The sequence below is a fragment of the Ranitomeya imitator genome, chromosome 6 (genome assembly GCF_032444005.1).
Source record: "Ranitomeya imitator isolate aRanImi1 chromosome 6, aRanImi1.pri, whole genome shotgun sequence".
NCBI lineage: Eukaryota > Metazoa > Chordata > Amphibia > Anura > Dendrobatidae > Ranitomeya > Ranitomeya imitator.
In genome coordinates, this window is record NC_091287.1 from 535524056 (window position 1) to 535545827 (window position 21772).

Below are 21772 nucleotides of genomic sequence, written 5' to 3' on the forward strand. Positions count from 1 at the left end.
GCTGTGATATCACCTATTGTGAATGGTGGATCCTGTTCTCTACTGTATATAGAGGTATTATCAGTCATTGTACAGGAGGAGGAGGTGAGCTGTGACATCACCTATTGTGAATGGTGGATCCTGTGTTATCTACTGTATGTAGAGGTGTTATCAGTCATTGTACAGGAGGAGGAGGTGAGCTGTGACATCACGTATTGTGAATGGTTGATCCTGTGTTATCTACTGTATATAGAGGTGTTATCAGTCATTGTACAGGAGGAGGAGGTGAGCTGTGACATCACCTATTGTGAATGGTGGATCCTGTGTTATCTACTGTATATAGAGGTGTTATCAGTCATTGTACAGGAGGAGAAGGAGGTGAGCTGTGATGTCACCTATTGTGAATGGTGGATCCTGTGTTATCTACTGTATATAGACGTGTTATCAGTCATTGTACAGGAGGAGGAGGTGAGCTGTGACATCAACTATTGTGAATGGTGGATCCTGTGTTATCTACTGTATATAGAGGTGTTATCAGTCATTGTACAGGAGGAGGAGGAGGTGAGCTGTGACATCACCTATTGTGAATGGTGGATCCTGTGTTATCTACTGTATATAGAGATGTTATCGGTCATTGTACAGGAAGAGGAGGTGAGCTGTGACATCATCTGTTGTGAATGGTGGATCCTGTGTTATCTACTGTATATAGAGGTGTTATCAGTCATTGTACAGGAGGAGGAGGTGAGCTGTGACATCATCTATTGTGAATGGTGGATCCTGTGTTATCTCTTGTATATAGAGTAGTTATCAGCCATTGTACAGGAGGAGGTGAGCTGTGACATCAGTTATTGTAAATGGTGGATCCTGTGTTATCTAACATACATTTGTTATTAAAGCCTTTCTAAATCAAGGTGTCATTTGTCTGATGACACTTTCTTTTTAAAGGATAGTTCAGGCTTGCATTATCGTGGGGGAGGGGGGTTACATTTTATATAAAGGGAATCTGTCAGCAGGACCAACCCTCCTAAGCCATCAATATGGCCATGTACTGTAGGTCATAGGAAGCTGAATAAAATGATACATTGATATCTTTGATCTGATGTCTTATTCCAGAGAAATCCATGTTTTTGATAACATGTAAATGAGCTGTTAAGATCTATGGTCCGGACACAGATCTCCCTGAGAGTCTGCCTTCGGAGCTTATTGTAAATATAAGGGGCATTACCAGTGTGAGATATGTAGATCAGGAGAGCATACTGTTAGTCATGACATGTCTCACATCGGTAATGACGCCCTAGATTTACAATAAGCTCTGGAGGCGGAGTCTCGAGGAGATCTACGTCCAGCCCATAGATCTTAACAGCTCATTTACATATTAACAAAAATGTGGATTTCTCTGGAATAAGACATCGGATCACAGACATCAAGGTATCATTGTATTCAGTTTCCTGTGACCTAGATGTCTATAAACGGCTTAGGAGGGGTGATCCTACTGATAGATTCTCTTTATAGGATTCATTTACAGGCTCAGTCTGAAGTCTGTTAGTTTCGGTGTTTGTCTCGGGTCTCTATGTATTCAGGAGTCTAAATTCATTTTAGGGTCTGGATTTATTTTGGAGTTTGTGATTTGCAATTTGAATGAGGAAGATGGAGGAACCAGAGGCCGACCTAGACAAAGTGCTGCAAGTTCTCATGAAACAACTGTAAGGCCATGTTCACACAGTGCGTTTTTTACCGCGGAACCGCGGCGGTTTTGCCGCTGCGGTTCCGCAGCTGTTTTCCATGCAGGGTACAGTACACTGTACCCTATGGAAAACAGGACACACTGTGCACATGGTCCGGAAATTGTAAAAAAAAAGCCGCGCTGAATAGCTCCCGGAAAAAAGAAGGAGCATGTCAATTCTTCTTCCTGAACCGCAGCGGTTCTGCACCCATAGACCTCCATTGTGAGGTCAAAATCGCAGTAAAACCCGCAGATCAAAAATATATCTGCGGGTTTTACTGCGATTTGATGTGCAGAACCGCTGCAGCAGGAAGTGCGGGGGAGCGGGCGGAAGTGCGTGGGCGGAGTGTGGCTGCCCCCCCGTGCTCCGATCCCGCCCCCCCGTGCTCCGATGCCCCCCCCCCCCGTGCTCCGATGCCCCCCCCCAGTGCTCCGATGCCCCCCCCGTGCCCTAATCTCCCCCCCTTATACTTACCCGGCGTCCCGGTGTCCGTCCGGCCGTCTTCTCCCTGGGCGCCGCCATCTTGCAAAATGGCGGGCGCATGCGCAGTGCGCCCGCCGAATCTGCCGGCCGGCAGATTCGCTCCAAAGTGCATTTTGATCACTGAGATATAACCTATCTCAGTGATCAAAATAAAAAAATAGTAAATGACACCCCCCCCACTTTGTCACCCCCATTGGTAGGGACAATAAAAAAATTAAGATTTTTTTTTTTTTTTTTTTTTCACTAAGGTTAGAATAGGGTTAGGGGTAGGGTTAGGGGTAGGGTTAGGGTTAGGGGTAGGGTTAGGGTTAGGGTTAGGGGTAGGGTTAGGGGTAGGGTTAGGGGTAGGGTTAGGGGTAGGGGTAGGGTTAGGGGTAGGGGTAGGGTTAGGGGTAGGGTTAGGGTTAGGGGTAGGGTTAGGGTATTTTCAGCCATTTTAGCCCTAAAAAGCTTCCTAGGAAACACACAGTAAAAAAAGGATAAAAAAACGCATCAAAAAACGCATCAAAAAACGCATCAAAAACGCATCAAAAAAGGACAAAAAAAGGACCTGCGTTTTCTGCCAAGAGCTGCAGTTTTTTAAAAAAACTGTCCTGAAAAAAAAAGGATGGAAATCCTGAACGTGTGAACATACCCTAACAGTTCTCCATAGAACTGTATGAGCACCAACTGTCATCTCCTATCAGAGTAATGGGAAAATCTGTAGTCAATGAAGACACATTTTCCCATTATTGAGATAGGAGATGACAATTGGTGCTTATACAATTCTATGGAAAAAGGAGGAACTAGAAGCAGACACACTTTGCTGCAAGTTCTCCTGATACCACAGTTACAGATCTCCATAGAACTTTATGAGCACCAACTGTCATCTCCTATCTAAGTAATAGGAATATCTGTATTCACTCTGCAGGATCCCTCATGTTTGTGGAACTTAAAAGGGGAAACTATTGAACTTTCTCGTCCCATTTTGTTGGCAGATGAAATCTTGGGTAACACCAAATAATGTTATTCCTTATCACCAGGACCTCAGCAGACATCTCCCCATATCTCAGCTTCCTGGACCATGTGGGAGTGTGAGATTAGGGGCTTTAAACATCCTCTAATATTCCAGAAATCTCATCTCAGAACAAAGTGATATTACAGTAAAATCTATAAAACAAGAAGTAGAGAACGACCAAAAAATCCCCCCTCCGTGCTGCAGCTTTCTATTCCCTTGCACTTCCCCGACCTGTGAAATGTTTATATACGGTCACCAGTAATAAAAGCAGAAGATGTGACTCTTATTAAAGTTCTGGGGAAGCGGCCGTCACGGCTCCCTGCTCCCCTCTAATCTGTATCACAGAAGCAGCCTCCATGGAAGATGGATATCGTAATAATCCAACACCAGAAAACAACATCCAGACCAGCAACAAAATTAAAAAAACCATAATAAACAGATAAAAGTTTTATAATACATTGACTAAAAGGGGATATCCATCAGAAGGACATCTGTTAAGGCAGTTCCTCATTTGCGTTTTCTTTGGGGGGGTTTCTAATCACTTTTCCTTTTTTCATCTTGTGGTTTTCACTGACTTTTTTTGTGCCAAATTGTTGAAAAATAAAAAATGATCATTATTTTCACCTTTAACTTTTTACAGATATAAAATACGATGAATAAACTAATACATTCAGACTGGTATAGAGGAAAGATAACTCTGCCTTCGGGGTCTTACAGTCTACAGGATAATGGGGAAGGAGACAGTGATTTGCGAGGTTACGGCAGCTCCGGGGATGGTGAGGTGGCAGCTCCCGTGGTGGTGAGGTGGCAGCTCCAGTGGTGGTGAGGTGGCAACTCTGGTGGTGGGTGAGGTGGCAGCTCCCATGGTGGTGGGTGAGGTGGCAGCTCCGGGGGTGGTGAGGTGGCAGCTCTGGTGGTGGGTGAGGTGGCAGCTCCCGTGGTGGTGGGTGAGGTGGCAGCTCCGGTGGTGGTGAGGTGGCAGCTCTGGTGGTGGGTGAGGTGGCAGCTCCCGTGGTGGTGGGTGAGGAGGCAGCTCCGGTGGTGGTGAGGTGGCAGCTCTCGTGGTGGTGGGTGAGGAGGCAGCTCCGATGGTGGTGAGGTGGTAGCTCCAATGGTGTGTGAGGAGGCAGCTCCGGTGGTTGTAATGTGGCCGCTTCGGTGGTGGGTGAGGTGCCAGCTCCGTTGGTGGGTTAGGAGGCAGCTCCGGTGGTGGGTCAGGTGGCAACTCCCGTGGTGGGTGAGGAGGCAGCTTTGGTGGTGGGTGAGGTGGCAGCTCCCATGGTGGGTGAGGAGGCAGCTCTGGTGGTGGGTGAGGTGGCAGCTCCGGTGGTGGGTGACGAGACAGCTCCGGTGCTGGGTTAGGTGGTCACTCTGGTGGTGGGTGAGGTGGCATTTCCAGTGGTAGGTGAGGTGGCAGCGTGGTCTTTACATGCGATAGCTTTCTTGAAGAGATGGGTTTTCAAGTTCCATCTGAAGGTTCCAATTGTGTTGGATAATCAGACGTGTTGGGGCACAGAATTCCTGAGAATGGGGGACACTCGGGAGAAGTCTTGGAGTTGATTGGGTAAGGAGTGTATGAGTATGGTGGAGGCGAGGAGGTCTTAAGGTACCGTCACACATAACGATATCGTTAACGATATTGTTGCAACGTCACGCTTTTGGTGACGTAGCAACGATCCCGCTAACGATCTCGTTATGTGTGACAGCGACCAACGATCAGGCCCCTGCTGGGAGATCGTTGGTCGTTGGGGAATGATCAGGACCATTTTTTGGTCGCTGATCACCCGCTGTCATCGCTGGATCGGCGCGCCGATCCAGCGATGTGTTCACTTGTAACCAGGGTAAATATCGGGTTACTAAGTGCAGGGCCGCGCTTAGTAACCCGATATTTACCCTGGTTACCATTGTAAAAGTAAAAAAAAAACACTACATACTCACATTCTGATGTCTGTCACGTCCCCCGGCGTCCACTGTGTCGTCACCGCTGTGCTCTGCTTTACGGCCGGCGCTGACACAGTCAGTGCAGGGAAACTCTCAGCAGCAGCGCGTGCATTAGCAGCGCTCTTGCCGAAAGCAGTTGTAACCCTGTGGACGCCGGCGGGGGACGTGACAGTCATCGGAATGTGAGTATGTAGTGTTTTTTTTTTTACTTTTACAATGGTAACCAGGGTAAATATCGGGTTACTAAGCGCGGCCCTGCACTTAGTAACCCGATGTTTACCCTGGTTACCCGGGGACTTCGGCATCGTTGAAGACAGTTTCAACGATGCCGAAGTCGTTCCCCTGATCGCTGGTCGCTGGAGAGAGCTGTCTGTGTGACAGCTCCCCAGCGACCACACAACGACTTACCAACGATCACGGCCAGGTCGTATCGCTGGTCGTGATCGTTGGAAAGTTCAGTGTGGTAGGTACCTTTTGGAGGACCAGAAATTACTTGCCTGGAGATATCAGGAGATTAGTTCAGAGATATACGGAGGAGACAGATTATGGACGACTTTGTAGGTCAGTATTAGTAGTTTGATCTTTATACGTTGAGGAAGGTTGGGGAGGTAGACTAGTCGGACAGCATAGTGAAGGAGAGGTGCAGGAGTTTTAGCAGGGAGGTAACAAGGGGGGATATTGCAGTAGTCGAGGTGGGAGATGATGAGGACATGCGCTAACATTCTAGTAGATTCATGGATGAGGATAGGCCAGATTCTGGAAACATTTTTCATTTGCAGGCAGCAGGAGGTAGCGAGAGCTTGGATTTGAAGGATCGGGCAGAGTAGAGGCAGCTGAGCTTTAGAAAGCAAGAGGAGAAAAAGGAGGATATTGCTGGTAGACATCCTTGGATTCTGTACAGCAGAGAACTAGATTCTGCATATTTGCAGTGTATAGGTGGTACTGAAAGCCATGGGATAAGTTGTCCAAGGCCAAAGATATAGATAAAAAATAGTAGGCGTCCTAAGGCAGAGACTTGATGGACACCAACAGAGAGAGGGTGGGATGAGGAGGTAGTGTTGGAGTGGGAGACGCTAAATGTGCGGTTGGAAAGGTACGAGGAGATCCAGGATAGGGTGAGGTCTTTGACACCAAAGGAGGAGAGGATCTGTAGGAGGAGGCAGTGGTCAACTGTGTGGAAAGTAGAGGACAGGTCTAGAAGGAGGAGTATAGAGAATTGTCTGTTAGCTTTGACAGTAAGTCATTAGTAATTTTGGTCAGGGCAGTTTCGGTGGAATGGTGGGGACGGAAGCCAGATTGTAGAGCTGAATGAGAGGAGGAAGTTCAGCATAGACATGATGTTCGAGAAGCTTAGAGGCGAATGACAGCAGCGATATGGGGTGATTGCTGGATGCAGAGGTCGAGGGATGGTTTCTTCAGGATTGGTGTGATTGTGGCATGTTTGGAAGCAGAAGGGAAAGTACCAGAAGTTAGTGAGATGGGTTGGGGCTGGGATAAGCGTGTTGGTGAGGTTGGAGAGGAGGTGGGATGGGGTCGAGTGCACAGGTGGTGAGGTGAGCTTTGGAGAGGAGATGAGTAAGCTCTCCTCCAGTGATCCTTTCCGTATATTGTGCGTTGCTGATAAGCTAAATGTAGGTTAGCGAAAAGTATGCATGAGGACTGCAGGATCAGACTACAGAGGGTTTGTTTGTAGTCTGTAACCATAGAGACACATGGGTCTGTAAAAGAGCTGCAGACACAAAACAGTAAAATATTTTTCATCAAAACCATTTGCAAAGTTGCTTCATTTTTTATTTTAGATTCATGGAAGCAATACAAGAAGAAGAAGATATATTTCTTTACAGCCATATAACGGTATACCTGAATACTAATGCCGCTGTGACTGGCAGAAGTCCAGGATCAGATCACAATCCGAAGGCTTTACACAGATGTGAGGATATCCCCGAGCTCCAGTGTCATAAAAAGAGGATCTGGAAGAACAAGGAAAGATTAAATGCTCAGCTGCAAATACCTTCATTATAAGAGCAGAGTTAGAAGAACAGGACAGAAAAGATATAGTATGGAGAAAAGAGAAAGAGTGAGAGGGCTCATGAGTCCAAGTGTATTCAGTCTACGTCCATGCGGCCTACTGAGCAGTGTGAGATCTCCACAGCAGGGAGGAAGGACGTTGAGATGCTGTCAATCAGGCGAGGTGGGCGGAGATTCAGCAGCAGGGAGGAGGGACACTGAGAACTGTCAGTCAGACTAGGTGGGTGGAGATTCAGCAGCAGGAAGGAGGGACACAGAACTGTCAGTCAGACTAGGTGGGTGGAGATTCAGCAGCAGGGAGGAGGGACACTGAGAACTGTCAGTCAGACTAGGTGGGTGGAGATTCTGCAGCACGAAGGAGAGACACTGAGAACTGTCAGTCAGACTAGGTGGGTGGAGATTCAGCAGCAGGGAGGAGGAACATTGAGGAGCTGTCAATCAGACTAGGTGGGTGGAGATTCAGCACCAGGGAGGAGGGGCACTGAGACCTTATCAATAAGGCTAGGTGTGCGAAGATTCAGCAGCAGGGAGGAGGGACACTGAGAACTGTCAACAAGGCTAGGTGTGCGGAGATTCAGCAGCAGGGAGGAGGGACACTGAGAACTGTCAATAAGGCTAGGTGTGCGGAGATTCAGCAGCAGGGAGGAGGGACACTGAGACCTATCAATCAGGCGAGGTGGGCGGAGATTCAGCAGCAGTGAGGAGGGACTCTGACAACTGTCAATCAGGATAGGTGGGTGGAGATTCAGCAGAAGGGAGGAGGGACACTGAAACTGTCAATCAGGATAGGGGGGTGGAGATTCTGCAGAAGGGAGGAGGGACACTGAGAACTGTCAATCAGGATAGGTGGGTGGAGATTCTGCAGCAGGGTGGAGGGGACACTGAGAACTGTCAATCAGGCTAGGTGGGTGGAGATTCTGCAGCAGGAAGGAGGGACACTGAGAACTGTCAGTCAGACTAGGTGGGTGGAGATTCAGCAGCAGGAAGGAGGAACATTGAGGAGCTGTCAATCAGACTTGGTGGGTGGAGATTCAGCACCAGGGAGGAGGGGCACTGAGACCTTATCAATAAGGCTAGGTGTGCGGAGATTCAGCAGCAGGGAGGAGGAACACTGAGAACTGTCAATAAGGCTAGGTGTGCGGAGATTCAGCAGCAGGGAGGAGTGACACTGAGACCTATCAATCAGGCGAGGTGGGCGGAGATTCAGAAGCAGGGAGGAGGGACACTGACAACTGTCAATCAGGATAGGTGGGTGGAGATTCAGCAGAAGGGAGGAGGGACACTGAGAACTGTCAATCAGGCTAGGTGGGCGGAGATTCAGTAGCATGGAGGAGGGAGATTCAGTAGCATGGAGGAGGGACACTGAGAACTGTCAATCAGGCTAGGTGGGCAGAGATTCAGTAGCAGGGAGGAGGGACACTGAGAACTGTCAATAAGGCTAGGTGTGCGGAGATTCAGCAGCAGGGAGGAGGGACACTGACAACTGTCAATCAGGATAGGTGGGTGGAGATTCAGCAGAAGGGAGGAGGGACACTGAGAACTGTCAATCAGGATAGGTGGGTGGAGATTCTGCAGAAGGGAGGAGGGACACTGAGAACTGTCAATCAGGATAGGTGGGTGGAGATTCTGCAGCAGGGTGGAGGGGACACTGAGAACTGTCAATCAGGCTAGGTGGGTGGAGATTCTGCAGCAGGAAGGAGGGACACTGAGAACTGTCAGTCAGACTAGGTGGGTGGAGATTCAGCAGCAGGGAGGAGGAACATTGAGGAGCTGTCAATCAGACTAGGTGGGTGGAGATTCAGCACCAGGGAGGAGGGGCACTGAGACCTTATCAATAAGGCTAGGTGTGCGGAGATTCAGCAGCAGGGAGGAGGAACACTGAGAACTGTCAATAAGGCTAGGTGTGCGGAGATTCAGCAGCAGGGAGGAGTGACACTGAGACCTATCAATCAGGCAAGGTGGGCGGAGATTCAGCAGCAGGGAGGAGGGATACTGACAACTGTCAATCAGGATAGGTGGGTGGAGATTCAGCAGAAGGGAGGGACACTGAGAACTGTCAATCAGGCTAGGTGTGCGGAGATTCAGCAGCAGGGAGGAGTGACACTGAGACCTATCAATCAGGCAAGGTGGGCGGAGATTCAGCAGCAGGGAGGAGGGATACTGACAACTGTCAATCAGGCTAGGTGGGCAGAGATTCAGTAGCAGGGAGGAGGGACACTGAGAACTGTCAATCAGGCTAGGTGGGCAGAGATTCAGTAGCAGGGAGGAGGGACACTGAGGTGCAGTTAATCAGACTAGGTGAATGGATATTAAGTTTGAACATTTAGAAAACAGGATTATACAGCCATTCTGACATGCATTTCCAAAGAAAGTACATCGGCCTCGCCATGTCTATCTGTCTAATAATGACTGCAATTTATATTGTGAAACCTGGAGACAGATCAGTATTAAAATACCCCATAAAGTGCAGCTCCAATCAAAAATAAAGACCCAGCCCAAGACTCCCTAGTAACTGAGTGCAGATCCTCAGCTATGGGACCCTCCTTGCTTCAGGGTTTAGTACTGGCCAGTTTAGCTCACCTAGAGGATCTCTCCCCTCCCTGTCTGAGCTCCTCCTGGTCATTATTTATGGGGAGCCCTTTTCCCCCCACTGCTATTCTGTTCTAATGTCCGGGACTGAAGCAAAAACATCAAAAGTAACAAAATCTTGCGCAAAAATTTGTGACTTTTCTATCCCAATTTTCTGTCATAAAGTGATGAATTGTGCAGGATTTGACACAAACAAGACTCGTTACCACCAAACACAGCGCCGCTCCTGCGCACAGGTGATGTGTGGCATTGCAGTTCAGCTCCTTTCACTTCGATGGACTCGAGTTGCATTATCAAACACAATCTAGAGAAGAAACAGCGCCACTCCTCCCTTAGTCTGTGTGTGGTATTGCAGCATTCTAGTTTAACTACTATTTGTATTCCAGTTGCAATACCAGTTGCAGCCTATTCAGAAAAGTGGCACTGTTTCTGGAGAAAAAAAAAAACTTGCTTCCTTTTCCCAAAAACTCCGCCCATATGACCGAAAACCGGTCCCGCCAAATTCAGGTGACAGGTTCCCTTTAACACCAGAATACCGGGAAAATCCTATAGAGTCCCGTATATACAGTAGGGGCGGCGGAGTCCCCCCTTGTAGGACCGTCTCTGTATATATTACCAGTCACTAGTAACAATAATCCGCACCCCAGACCTGCGCTACGAGTGTTTAGCTCATTTTATTCATTTTAGCAGACGAGTTAATTGTGTCGAGGCAACAGACAGAGCGCGGCGGCCGTGCGTGGGAGCCGCCATCCATTCCCTCTGGAGCATCAGCACATACACAAGGAGCCGCAGTCTCGTTATTTCCCCGAGAAATGTCAGCAATGCGAATCTGCAGAATCATGGAAGACTTGTGACACAGCCCAGATTATCCACCGAGGCGCAGATTATTCCAGAAACATTTATCATAGCGGAAAATCATCTATGAATCTGAAGGAAATAAACTCCACCGGTCTCCTCCTAGTGCGGCTCACACCCTATACCACACTGATAACACATACCAGCACCTGGCCAAAAAGATCAGCCTTTCTACCTTGATCAACAGACCCCCCTCCACAGTATGATGAGCCCACAGCCACTCCAAACAGTATTATGCCCTCAAAGCCCCCAACATAGTATGATGGTCCTCACAGCCCCCAACATAGTAAAATGGCCCCTATAGTGGCCAACACATAGTATGTTGTCCTTACAGTAGTATGATGGCCCCCATAGCTTCCCACATACAGTATGATGTCCTACTAGTAGTATGATGGCCCCCATAGCTTCCCACATACAGTATGATGTCCTACAAGTAGTATGATGGCCCCATAGCTTCCCACACACAGTATGATGTCCTACTAGTAGTACGATGGCCCCCATAGCTTCCCACATACAGTATGATGTCCTACTAGTAGTATGATGGCCCCATAGCTTTCCACATACAGTATGATCTCCTACTAGTAGTAAGATGGCCCCCATAGCTTCCCACATACAGTATGATGTCCTAATAATAGTATGATGGCCCCCATAGCTTCCCACACACAGTATGATGTCCTACTAGTAGTATGATGGCCCCATAGCTTCCCACACACAGTATGATGTCCTACTAGTAGTATGATGGCCCCCATAGCTTCCCACATACAGTATGATGTCCTACTAGTAATGTGATGGCCCCATAGCTTCCCACATACAGTATGATCTCCTACTAGTAGTAAGATGGCCCCCATAGCTTCCCACATACAGTATGATGTCCTACTAGTAGTATGATGGCCCCCATAGGTCACCACACACAGTATGATGTCCTACTAGTAGTATGATGGCCCCCATAGCTCACCACACACAGTATGATGTCCTACTAGTAATATGATGGCCACCATAGCTTCCCACACACAGTAAGAGGTTCTTACAGTAGTATGATGGCCGTCCTAGCTCTCCTCACAGAATGAAGTCCTTACAGTAGTCTGATGACACTCCTCACTCCCCTCGCACAGTATGAAGTCCTTACATTAGTATGATGTCCTTACAGTAATATGATGGCCCCCATAGCTCCCCACATACAGTATGAGGTTCTTACATTTGTATGATGGCCCCCATAGCTACCCGCATACAGTATGAGGTCCTTACAGCAGCGTGAGGTTCTTACTGTAGGATGATAGAAGTAGAAAATCTGGAGAGCAAATAAAGCGCAAATAAAGTTTTAACTGGTTAAAAACATGGGGTGCACCCGGGAGAGATACGCTCACCTTGCTTTGTTGCAATTAAGCAATAAGTGAAAAGCATGGATCAGCTGCTGCAGAGAGCCAGGATAATGGTAAACTGGGTGTATGTGTCCAACTCTGCGCCGCTGATAAAGATGAACGGCGGACGAAATTCGAGGTCATGCAGGACCTCTTTCTCAGGACAAAACCTTACAAGTCTCGAGGAAGAGGTCCTGCATGACCTCAACACGCGTTGACTATTAACCTGTTTGAAATAAAGCTTTGAAGAATTTTGTCAGCCCATATCTCTCCACATACAGTATGATGTCCTTACAGTATGATGACCCAATAGCTTCCAAGACACAGAATGATATCCTAGTGGTGATGACCCCATTAGCTCCCCACACATACTATGATGTCCTTACAGTTGCACAATGGCTCCCACAGCTCCCCACGCAAAGTATGATGGCCTCACAGCCTCCCACACATTATGATGGTCCAGACAGCCAACATAGTATGATGAACCCCACAGCTCCTCACACAGTATGATTCCCTCACAGTCCCCAACACAATATGATATCCCCCACACAGAATGATGACCTCACAGCCCCCAAAAATTATGTCATCACAGTCCCCCAAACAATATGATGGTCCTCACAGCCTCCAACATAGTATGATGACCCCCATCGCTCCCTACACAAAGTACGATGTCCTCACAACTCTCACTATTTCCAGTCCTTCAGCAGTAATGGTTCGCAGGCCAGAAAGGAACAGCTAAAGGGTCAGATTTAGCACTTTTTGACCAGATCTGGTATAAGGGCAGACTTTGCATCACCTTGTGTCAATAAGAGAGGTAACCAAGATTCAGTATATGGGATTTTAACATTCCTAATGCTTTGGCCACCTTTCATGCTTATCTTCCAGTTGTACAGAGCTCACCATAAGTGAGTACACCCCCTCTGAATAGTAATAGAAATGCAGCAGATGTGTGTTTTAGATCACTGTCATGTTGGAAATGTGCTCGTCTACCAAGGGCACTGATTTCTCTCACAATAGAGCAGCACATCTGTGACTTCATGAAACCATCACTGAAATGTAGCTCCCGACACCAGCAGGTCATGAAGCACCACATTAGGACATGGCCACCACCATGTTTCACTGTAGGCACCAGACATTATTCTTTGCACTGATCATGTTTGTGACGCCATACAATTTTAAAGCCATCAGTTCTGGGAAAATTTCTCTTAGTCTCATCACTTCAGAGTATAGTCCTAATAGTCTCCACATGGGCCCTTGCAAATTGTAGGCAGGTGTTTTTGCACATGGGCTTCAGGAACCGCTTCCTTTGTGGACGACACCCATGCATGCCATTCCTCTGCTGCATACGCCGTACTGTGCCACAGGAAAAACTCACCCCGGTTTGGCTTTCTACTTCTTCTTTAGCTAACTGCATTGAAATTGTATCTCCATTTTCTTCAACCCTTCTTTCCTTCTGTTCAGGTTTTAATGTCCATGTTCGACCTGGACATCTGTGTGAGATGGTGGCAATTCCATCTTTGTTATATTTTTATGTCACTTTTGCTCCAGGATCTAAATGATAAGTACATTTTTGCTGATCTTCTTGTAGCCGTCACCTTTCTTGAGTTAAAAAATAATATTCTCTTTCAGGTGACATTTCTCTTCCATGTGGTGCCATTGCTGACAGCATTTCATGGGAAGGGGTTTTCTTTGTAAAGTAACGGGCTTTTATAGTCGCCTGTCTGCTGGACACCTGTGTAATGAATGATTAGACTTAACTGTGGTCGAATTTTTGTTAGAATTTTGTACTCTAAATTTTAGCATTGCTCCTAAGACTTTCATTGGGGTGTACTCATTTTGGACATATGGTCTTAAAGGGACACTGTCACCTGAATTTGGAGGGAACAATCTTCAGCCATGGAGGCGGGGTTTTTGGGTGTTTGATTCACCCTTTCCTTACCCGCTGGCTGCATGCTGGCTGCAAAATTGGATTGAAGTTCATTCTCTGTCCTCCATAGTACACGCCTGCACAAGGTAATCTTGCCTTGCGCAGGCGTGTACTATGGAGGAAAGAGAATGAACTTCAATCCAATATTGCAGCCAGCATGCAGCCAGCGGGTAAGGAAAGGGTGAATCAAAAACCCCAAAACCCCGCCTCCATGGCTGAAGATTGTTCCCTCCAAATTCAGGCGACAGTGTCCCTTTAAATAAATTTGTTCGAAAAATTACTTTTTTGGGTGCGAAGAGAAACAAACCAAACCTTGTTTGCAATCAATGACTCATTTGTGGGAGTATTGTGTAGTATGGTATGCATAGAAAATGTGCATTCAAAAAAGGAAACTAAAGATTTCTGACAAATTTAAGCAGCATCACTGGGTTAAACCATCATTATTCAGGCTCTATGATTCATCTACTCGGATGTGGCAGAGTTGAGCTGCTAGTCATTGTGCCTCAATGACAAATAATGACTTTCCTACAAGGTTTTCATGTATTGTAAGAAAATCCTCTGTAACCAATTGTCGTGATTTGTTAGCAATTTTCCATGGTCAGCGCTGCAGCATATAATCTATATATATAATTGTCTAAGGGGTACTTCCGTCTGTTTGTCTGTCTGTCTGTAACGGAAATCCCGCGTCGCCGATTAGTCGCGGCCGGCCGGCTGGGCGCGGCCAATCAGCGACAGGCTTAGTCCAGCCGCGAATTGGCCTCTCCCTACTCCCCTCCAGTCAGCGCCAGTGTGTCGCCCCATCCCAGACCAACTTTTTACTATTGATGCTGCCTATAACACAGTGGTACATAGGGGCAGTATTATAGTACCGTATATACTCGAGTATAAGCCGACCCGAGTATAAGCCGACCCCCTTAATTTTGCCACAAAAAACTGGGAAAACTTAATGACTCGAGTATAAGCCTAGGGTGGAAAATGCAGCAGCTACCGGTAAATGTCAAAAGTAAAAATAGATACCAATAAAAGTAAAATTAATTGAGACATCAGTAGGTTAAGTGTTTTTGAATATCCATATTGAATCAGGAGCCCCATGTAATGCTCCATACAGTTCATGATGGGCCCCATAAGATGCTTCATATTAAAATATGCCCCATATAATCCTGCATAAAGGTTAATAATGGCCCCATAAGATGCTCCATAGACACATTTGCCCAATATACAGTAATACTGCACAAATGCTGATTATGGCCCCATAAGATGCTCCATAAAGATATTTGCCCCATATAGTGCTGCACAAACCTTGATTATGGCCCTATAAGATGCTCCATACAGACACTTGCCACATATAATGCTCCACAAACGTTAATTATGGCCCCATACAGACATTTTCCCCATATAGTGCTGCACAAATGTTATGGCCCCATATAGTGCTGCACAAACGTTATGGCCCCATATAGTGCTGCACAAATGTTATGGCCCCATATAGTGCTGCACAAACGTTATGGCCCCATATAGTGCTGCACAAATGTTATGGCCCCATATAGTGCTGCACAAACGTTATGGCCCCATATAGTGCTGCACAAATGTTATGGCCCCATACAGTGCTGCACAAATGTTATGGCCCCATATAGTGCTGCACAAACGTTATGGCCCCATATAGTGCTGCACAAACATTATGGCCCCATATAGTGCTGCACAAACGTTATGGCCCCATATAGTGCTGCACAAATGTTATGGCCCCATATAGTGCTGCACAAACGTTATGGCCTCATATAGTGCTGCACAAATGTTATGGCCCCATATAGTGCTGCACAAACGTTATGGCCCCATATAGTGCTGCACAAATATGGCCCCATATAGTGCTGCACAAACATTATGGCCCCATATAGTGCTGCACAAATGTTATGGCCCCATATAGTGCTGCATAAACATTATGGCCCCATATAGTGCTGCACAAACGTTATGGCCCAATATAGTGCTGCACAAATGTTATGGCCCCATATAGTGCTGCATAAACATTATGGCCCCATATAGTGCTGCACAAACGTTATGGCCCAATATAGTGCTGCACAAATGTTATGGCCCCATATAGTGCTGCACAAACATTATGGCCCCATATAGTGCTGCACAAACCTTATGGCCCCATATAGTACTGCACAAACGTTATGGCCCCATATAGTGCTGCACAAACGTTATGGCCCCATATAGTACTGCACAAATGTTATGGCCCCATATAGTGCCGCACAAACGTTATGGCCCCATATAGTGCTGCACAAATGTTATGGCCCCATATAGCGCTGCACAAACCTTATGGCCTCATATAGTGCTGCACAAATGTTATGGCCCCATATAGTGCTGCACAAACGTTATGGCCCCATATAGTGCTGCACAAATATTATGGCCCCATATAGTGCTGCACAAACATTATGGCCCCATATAGTGCTGCACAAATGTTATGGCCCCATATAGTGCTGCATAAACATTATGGCCCCATATAGTGCTGCACAAACCTTATGGCCCCATATAGTACTGCACAAACGTTATGGCCCAATATAGTGCTGCACAAATGTTATGGCCCCATATAGTGCTGCACAAACATTATGGCCCCATATAGTGCTGCACAAACCTTATGGCCCCATATAGTACTCCACAAACGTTATGGCCCCATATAGTGCTGCACAAACGTTATGGCCCCATATAGTACTGCACAAATGTTATGGCCCCATATAGTGCCGCACAAACGTTATGGCCCCATATAGTGCTGCACAAATGTTATGGCCCCATATAGCGCTGCACAAACCTTATGGCCCCATAGATGCTCCATACAGACACTTGCCCCATTTGCTGCGATAAAAAAAAAAAAATCACATACTCACCTCTCCGTCGCTCAGGCCCCCGGCACTTTCAATAGTCACCTGCTCCTTGTTCCGGCGCCGCTCCATCTTCAGCGTTTTCTGCACTGACGTTCAGGCTGAGGGCGCGCACTAACTACGTCACCGCTGAAGACAGAGCAACGCCCGGAACGAGGAAAGGTGACTATCGAGCAGCGCAGCGCTCTCCCTCCCCGTATACTCACCTGCTTCTGGCGCGGTGCAGTCCCTGCTTCCCCGACGCCGCAGCTTCATCCTGTACTGAGCGGTCACCGTTACTGCTCATTACAGCAATGAATATGCGGCTCCACCTCTATGGGAGGTGGAGCCGTATATTCATTACTGTAATGAGCGGTGCCATGTGACCGCTCAGTACAGGAAGAATCTGCTGCTGCCGGCGCCGGGGAAGCCAGGGACCTGCAGGGACCGCGCCAGGAGTAGGTGAGTATAATTTCACAGCCCCCGCTCCCCCTCACCTGCCGACCCTGCGTATGACTCGAGTATAAGCCGAGAGGGGGACTTTCAGCCCAAAAAAGTGGGCTGAAAATCTCGGCTTATACTCGAGTATATATGGTAGTTATATTCTTGTACATAGGAGCAGTATTATAATAGTTATATTCTTGTACATAGGAGCAGTATTATAGTAGTTATATTCTTGTACATAGGAGCAGTATTATAGTAGTTATATTCTTGTACATAGGAGCAGTATTATAATAGTTATATTCTTGTACATAGGAGCAGTATTATAGTAGTTATATTCTTGTACATAGGAGCAGTATAATAGTAGTTATATTCTTGCACATCGGAGCAGTATTATAGTAGTTATATTTTTGTACATAGGGGCAGTATTATAGTAGTTATATTCATGTGCATAGGAGCAGTATTATAGTAGTTATATTCTTGTACATAGGGGCAGTATTATAGTAGTTATATTCTTGTACATAGGGGCAGTATTATAGTAGTTATATTCTTGTACATAGGGGCAGTATTATAGTAGTTATATTCTTGTACATAGGAGCAGTATAATAGTAGTTATATTCTTGCACATTGGAGCAGTATTATAGTAGTTATATTTTTGTACATGGGGCAGTATTATAGTAGTTATATTCTTGTACATTGGGGCAGTATTATAGTAGTTATATTCTTGTACATAGGGGCAGTATTATAGTAGTTATATTCTTGTACATAGGAGCAGTATTATAGTAGTTATATTCTTGTATATAGGAGCAGTATTATAGTAGTTATATTCTTGTACATAGGAGCAGTATAATAGTAGTTATATTCTTGCACATCGGAGCAGTATTATAGTAGTTATATTTTTGTACATAGGGGCAGTATTATAGTAGTTATATTCTTGTATATAGGGGTAGTATTATAGTAGTTATATTCTTGTATATAGGGGCAGTATTATAGTAGTAATATTCTTGAACATAGGGGCAGTATTATACTAGCTATAGTCTTGTACATAGGGGGCAGTAAACAAAACGTAGAGAAAGAATGATCACAAACAGAATTCCAACATTATTGCAGAATGACATCAAGTTAAGTTAATCTGAAAATCTGAATGAAGAATGCAAATAATAAATGAAGCACAACTTTTATACATGGGCTGTCACGGGTTTACCACGACAGAAAGGAGCCAGAAGACCGCAGCATCTGATTTCTCCTACTCCTGCACTGATTAGAAACACTTCACCTTCATATTTAAAAAAGCCGGTTTCAGATAGCAGCGAGAGCTTCTAGTGCTTTCCCGAGTTGATGGTCTCACTCTCAGCTGTTCAGTGTTGGCCACTCCCCTCAATATACTACTCGCCTCTGGCTATTAGGGATGGCAATGTTAGTTTCACACTGCCTGGCTCTGGAGTTGGAGCTATTGGTTGTTTGAGGAGGTGTTTAAAGTGTTTATCTAAAGACTGCTGCTTGGTTATTTGGTGTGTGCATTTCCTCATCTTCTCCTAATTGTTTTTTTTTTCCTTCCTTCACTCTCCAATGTTCCACTCTGTTGTCTGTGAGCGTACATTTGTGAGATTGGAATTTTCATTTATCCCTGTATATCCTCCCTTGTTCGTCTTGTTTCTGTATTTTCATACACTACTAATCTCCTCTTCATTGGATGGCAGAGGGGGACAGATATAGGGCAGATTCAGGAGCTCGCAAGGTACGTGGCCCCGGTGTCTTCACCATCAGAAGTAATCCGGGAAACATGGATAGCTACGGCGTCTTTAGCTTTAGGGACAGGGAAGGAGCCGCTGGCCCTGGGACACCCAACAACAAACTTGTGACATGGACTACTACATTAAAAATTATGATAATGCAACCCAATAACAACCCTATAAGACGTGACCTTTTCGATAAAATGTGTTATGAAGAAAAACGTTTTGAAAATCAAGTCATTTCATGGCAATGAATTCTTCATATTTTCAATTTTTACGTTTGCTGCCATTTATTGGAATCTTTATTATCTTCCACCTTAATGATATTGATATTAAATAATGTTCTTAATGGTAAAGAGACTGAAGTTCTGACAAAGATTTCAATAGACAAAAATGTTTGTGAAAGTTCTGACAAGTCCATTGATTGACTCCGCGCCTGCGATCAATGTGTTTATTCAGTACATGTACTTTAAGCACAGCGAATATCCCTGTTTGCTGGGTGCGTTTGGCACTAAGCTGAGCCTGCAAGCTCCTCTTAATTATTCATGTACAGCTCGGCTTCAATAAGCTTCCATGACCCTCTCTGCTTTCTAATGATCTCTGCGAAAATCAATTTCTCTAGTCAAGAAAAAAGCCAGAAAACAGACAGGGCACCCGATCCGCTTAAAGAGACAGCTACTTCATAAAAGCGGCATTAAAGGAAACCTCTGCTTCATTATAATACAGATTATGTTTAAAAAAAAAGCTTCATTATCATCCAATTAAAAGTTCTGCAAAGCCCTAAATGTGTTTGCTTACTTCCACTCTTAGTGACGAAGCTAATTTTCACTTTAATGACCAGGACAAATTTTTTAAATCTGACCAGCGTCACTTTATGGGGTCATAATCCTGAAAAACTTCAACGAATCCCACTGATTCTGAAATTGCTTTTCCGTGACATATTGTGCTTACTTTTTTTTTTTTTCACCAAAATTTTACTTTAGCCCCAATTTTTTTTTACTTTCAAAAGGGTATCATGACAAAATGGACCCCAAAATTTGTTGTGCAATTTCATCTGGGTACGTTAATACCCCATATGTGGGGGGGAAACTACTATTTTGGCACATGGCAGGGCTTGGAAAGGAAGCAGCAGCAGCGCTTGAGTTTTTTAAAGCAATGGACGCCATATATGCCCTATAAACATAATTTGCATTAAGTTAGCATCAATAGCCACATGTCGATTCAACATTAATATTTTCAGCAAATTTCATTAACCCCTTCATTACCCAGCCTATTTTGACCTTAAAGACCTTGCCGTTTTTGGCAATTCTGACCAGTGTCCCTTTATGAGGTAATAACTCAGGAACGCTTTAATGGATCCTAGCGGTTCTGAGATTGTTTTTTCGTGACATATTGGGCTTCGTGTTAGTGGTAAATTTAGGTCAATAAATTCTGTGTTTATTTGTGATAAAAATGGAAATTTGGCGAAAATTTTGAAAATTTCGCAATTTTCACATTTTGAATTTTTATTCTGTTAAACCAGAGAGTTATGTGACACAAAATAGTTAATAAATAACATTTCCCACACGTCTACTTTACATCAGCACAATTTTGGAAACAAAATTTTTTTTTGCTAGGAAGTTATAAGGGTTAAAATTTGACCAGCGATTTCTCATTTTTACAACGAAATTTACAAAACCATTTTTTTGAGGGACCACCTCACATTTGAAGTCAGTTTGAGAGGTCTATATGGCTGAAAATACCCAAAAGTGACACCATTCTAAAAACTGCACCCCTCAAGGTGCACAAAACCACATTCAAGAAGTTTATTAACCCTTCAGGTGCTTCACAGCAGCAGAAGCAACATGGAAGGAAAAAATGAACATTTCACTTTTTAGTCACAAAAATGATTTTTCAGCAACAATTTTTTTATTTTCCCAATAGTAAAAAGAGAAACTGAACAACGAAAGTTGTTGTCCAATTTGTCCTGAGTACGCTGATACCTCATATGTGGGGGTAAACCACTGTTTGGGCGCACGGAAGGGCTTGGAAGGGAAGGAGCGCCATTTGACTTTTTGAATGAAAAATTGGCTGCACTCTTTAGCGGACACCATGTCACGTTTGGAGAGACTCTGTGTGCCTAAACATTGGAGCTCCCCCACAAGTGACCCCATTTTGGAAACTAGACGCCCCAAGGAACTTACCTAGATGCATAGTGAGCCCTTTAAACCCCCAGGTGCTTCACAAATTGATCCGTAAAAATGAAAAAGTACTTTTTTTTCACAATAAAATTCTTTTAGCCTCAATTTTTTGATTTTCACATGGACAACAGGATAAAATGGATCCTAAAATTTGTTGGGCAATTTCTCCTGAGTACACCGATACCTCACATGTGGGGGTAAACCACTGTTTGGGCACATGGTAAGGCTCGGAAGGGAAGGAGCGCCATTTGACTTTTTGAATGAAAAATTATCTCCATCGTTAGCGGACACCATGTCGCGTTTGGAGAGACCCTGTGTGCCTAAACATTGGAGCTCCCCCACAAGTGACCCCATTTTGGAAACTGGACCCCCCAAGGAACTTATCTAGATGCCTAGTGAGCCCTTTAAACCCTCAGGTGCTTCACAAATTGATCCGTAAAAATGAAAAAGTACTTTTTTTTCACAAAAAAATTTTTTTCGCCTCAATTTTTTCATTTTCACATGGGCAATCGGATAAAATGGATCCTAAAATTTGTTGAGCAATTTCTCCCGAGTACGCCGATACCTCACATGTGGGGGTAAACCACTGTTTGGGCACACGGCAGGGCTCGGAAGGGAAGGCGCGCCTTTTGACTTTTTGAATGGAAAATTAGCTCCAATTGTTAGCGGACACCATGTCGCGTTTGGA

General features: G+C 45.3%; 1 protein-coding gene across 16 annotated transcripts in view; it reads right to left on the reverse strand.

Moving 5' to 3' along the window:
• Window positions 1–21772, reverse strand: part of CYRIB (CYFIP related Rac1 interactor B) — a 223457-nt gene that overhangs the window by 132212 nt on the left and 69473 nt on the right. For 13 of the 16 annotated variants that reach the window (XM_069731904.1, XM_069731911.1, XM_069731905.1 and 10 more), the window contains one exon: window positions 6985–7094. The exons of the other annotated variants lie outside the window; for them this stretch is intronic. The gene's annotated coding sequence lies outside the window, so the exon portion shown is untranslated. The remainder of the gene's footprint in view (window positions 1–6984; window positions 7095–21772) is intronic. 16 annotated transcript variants of the gene reach the window in all.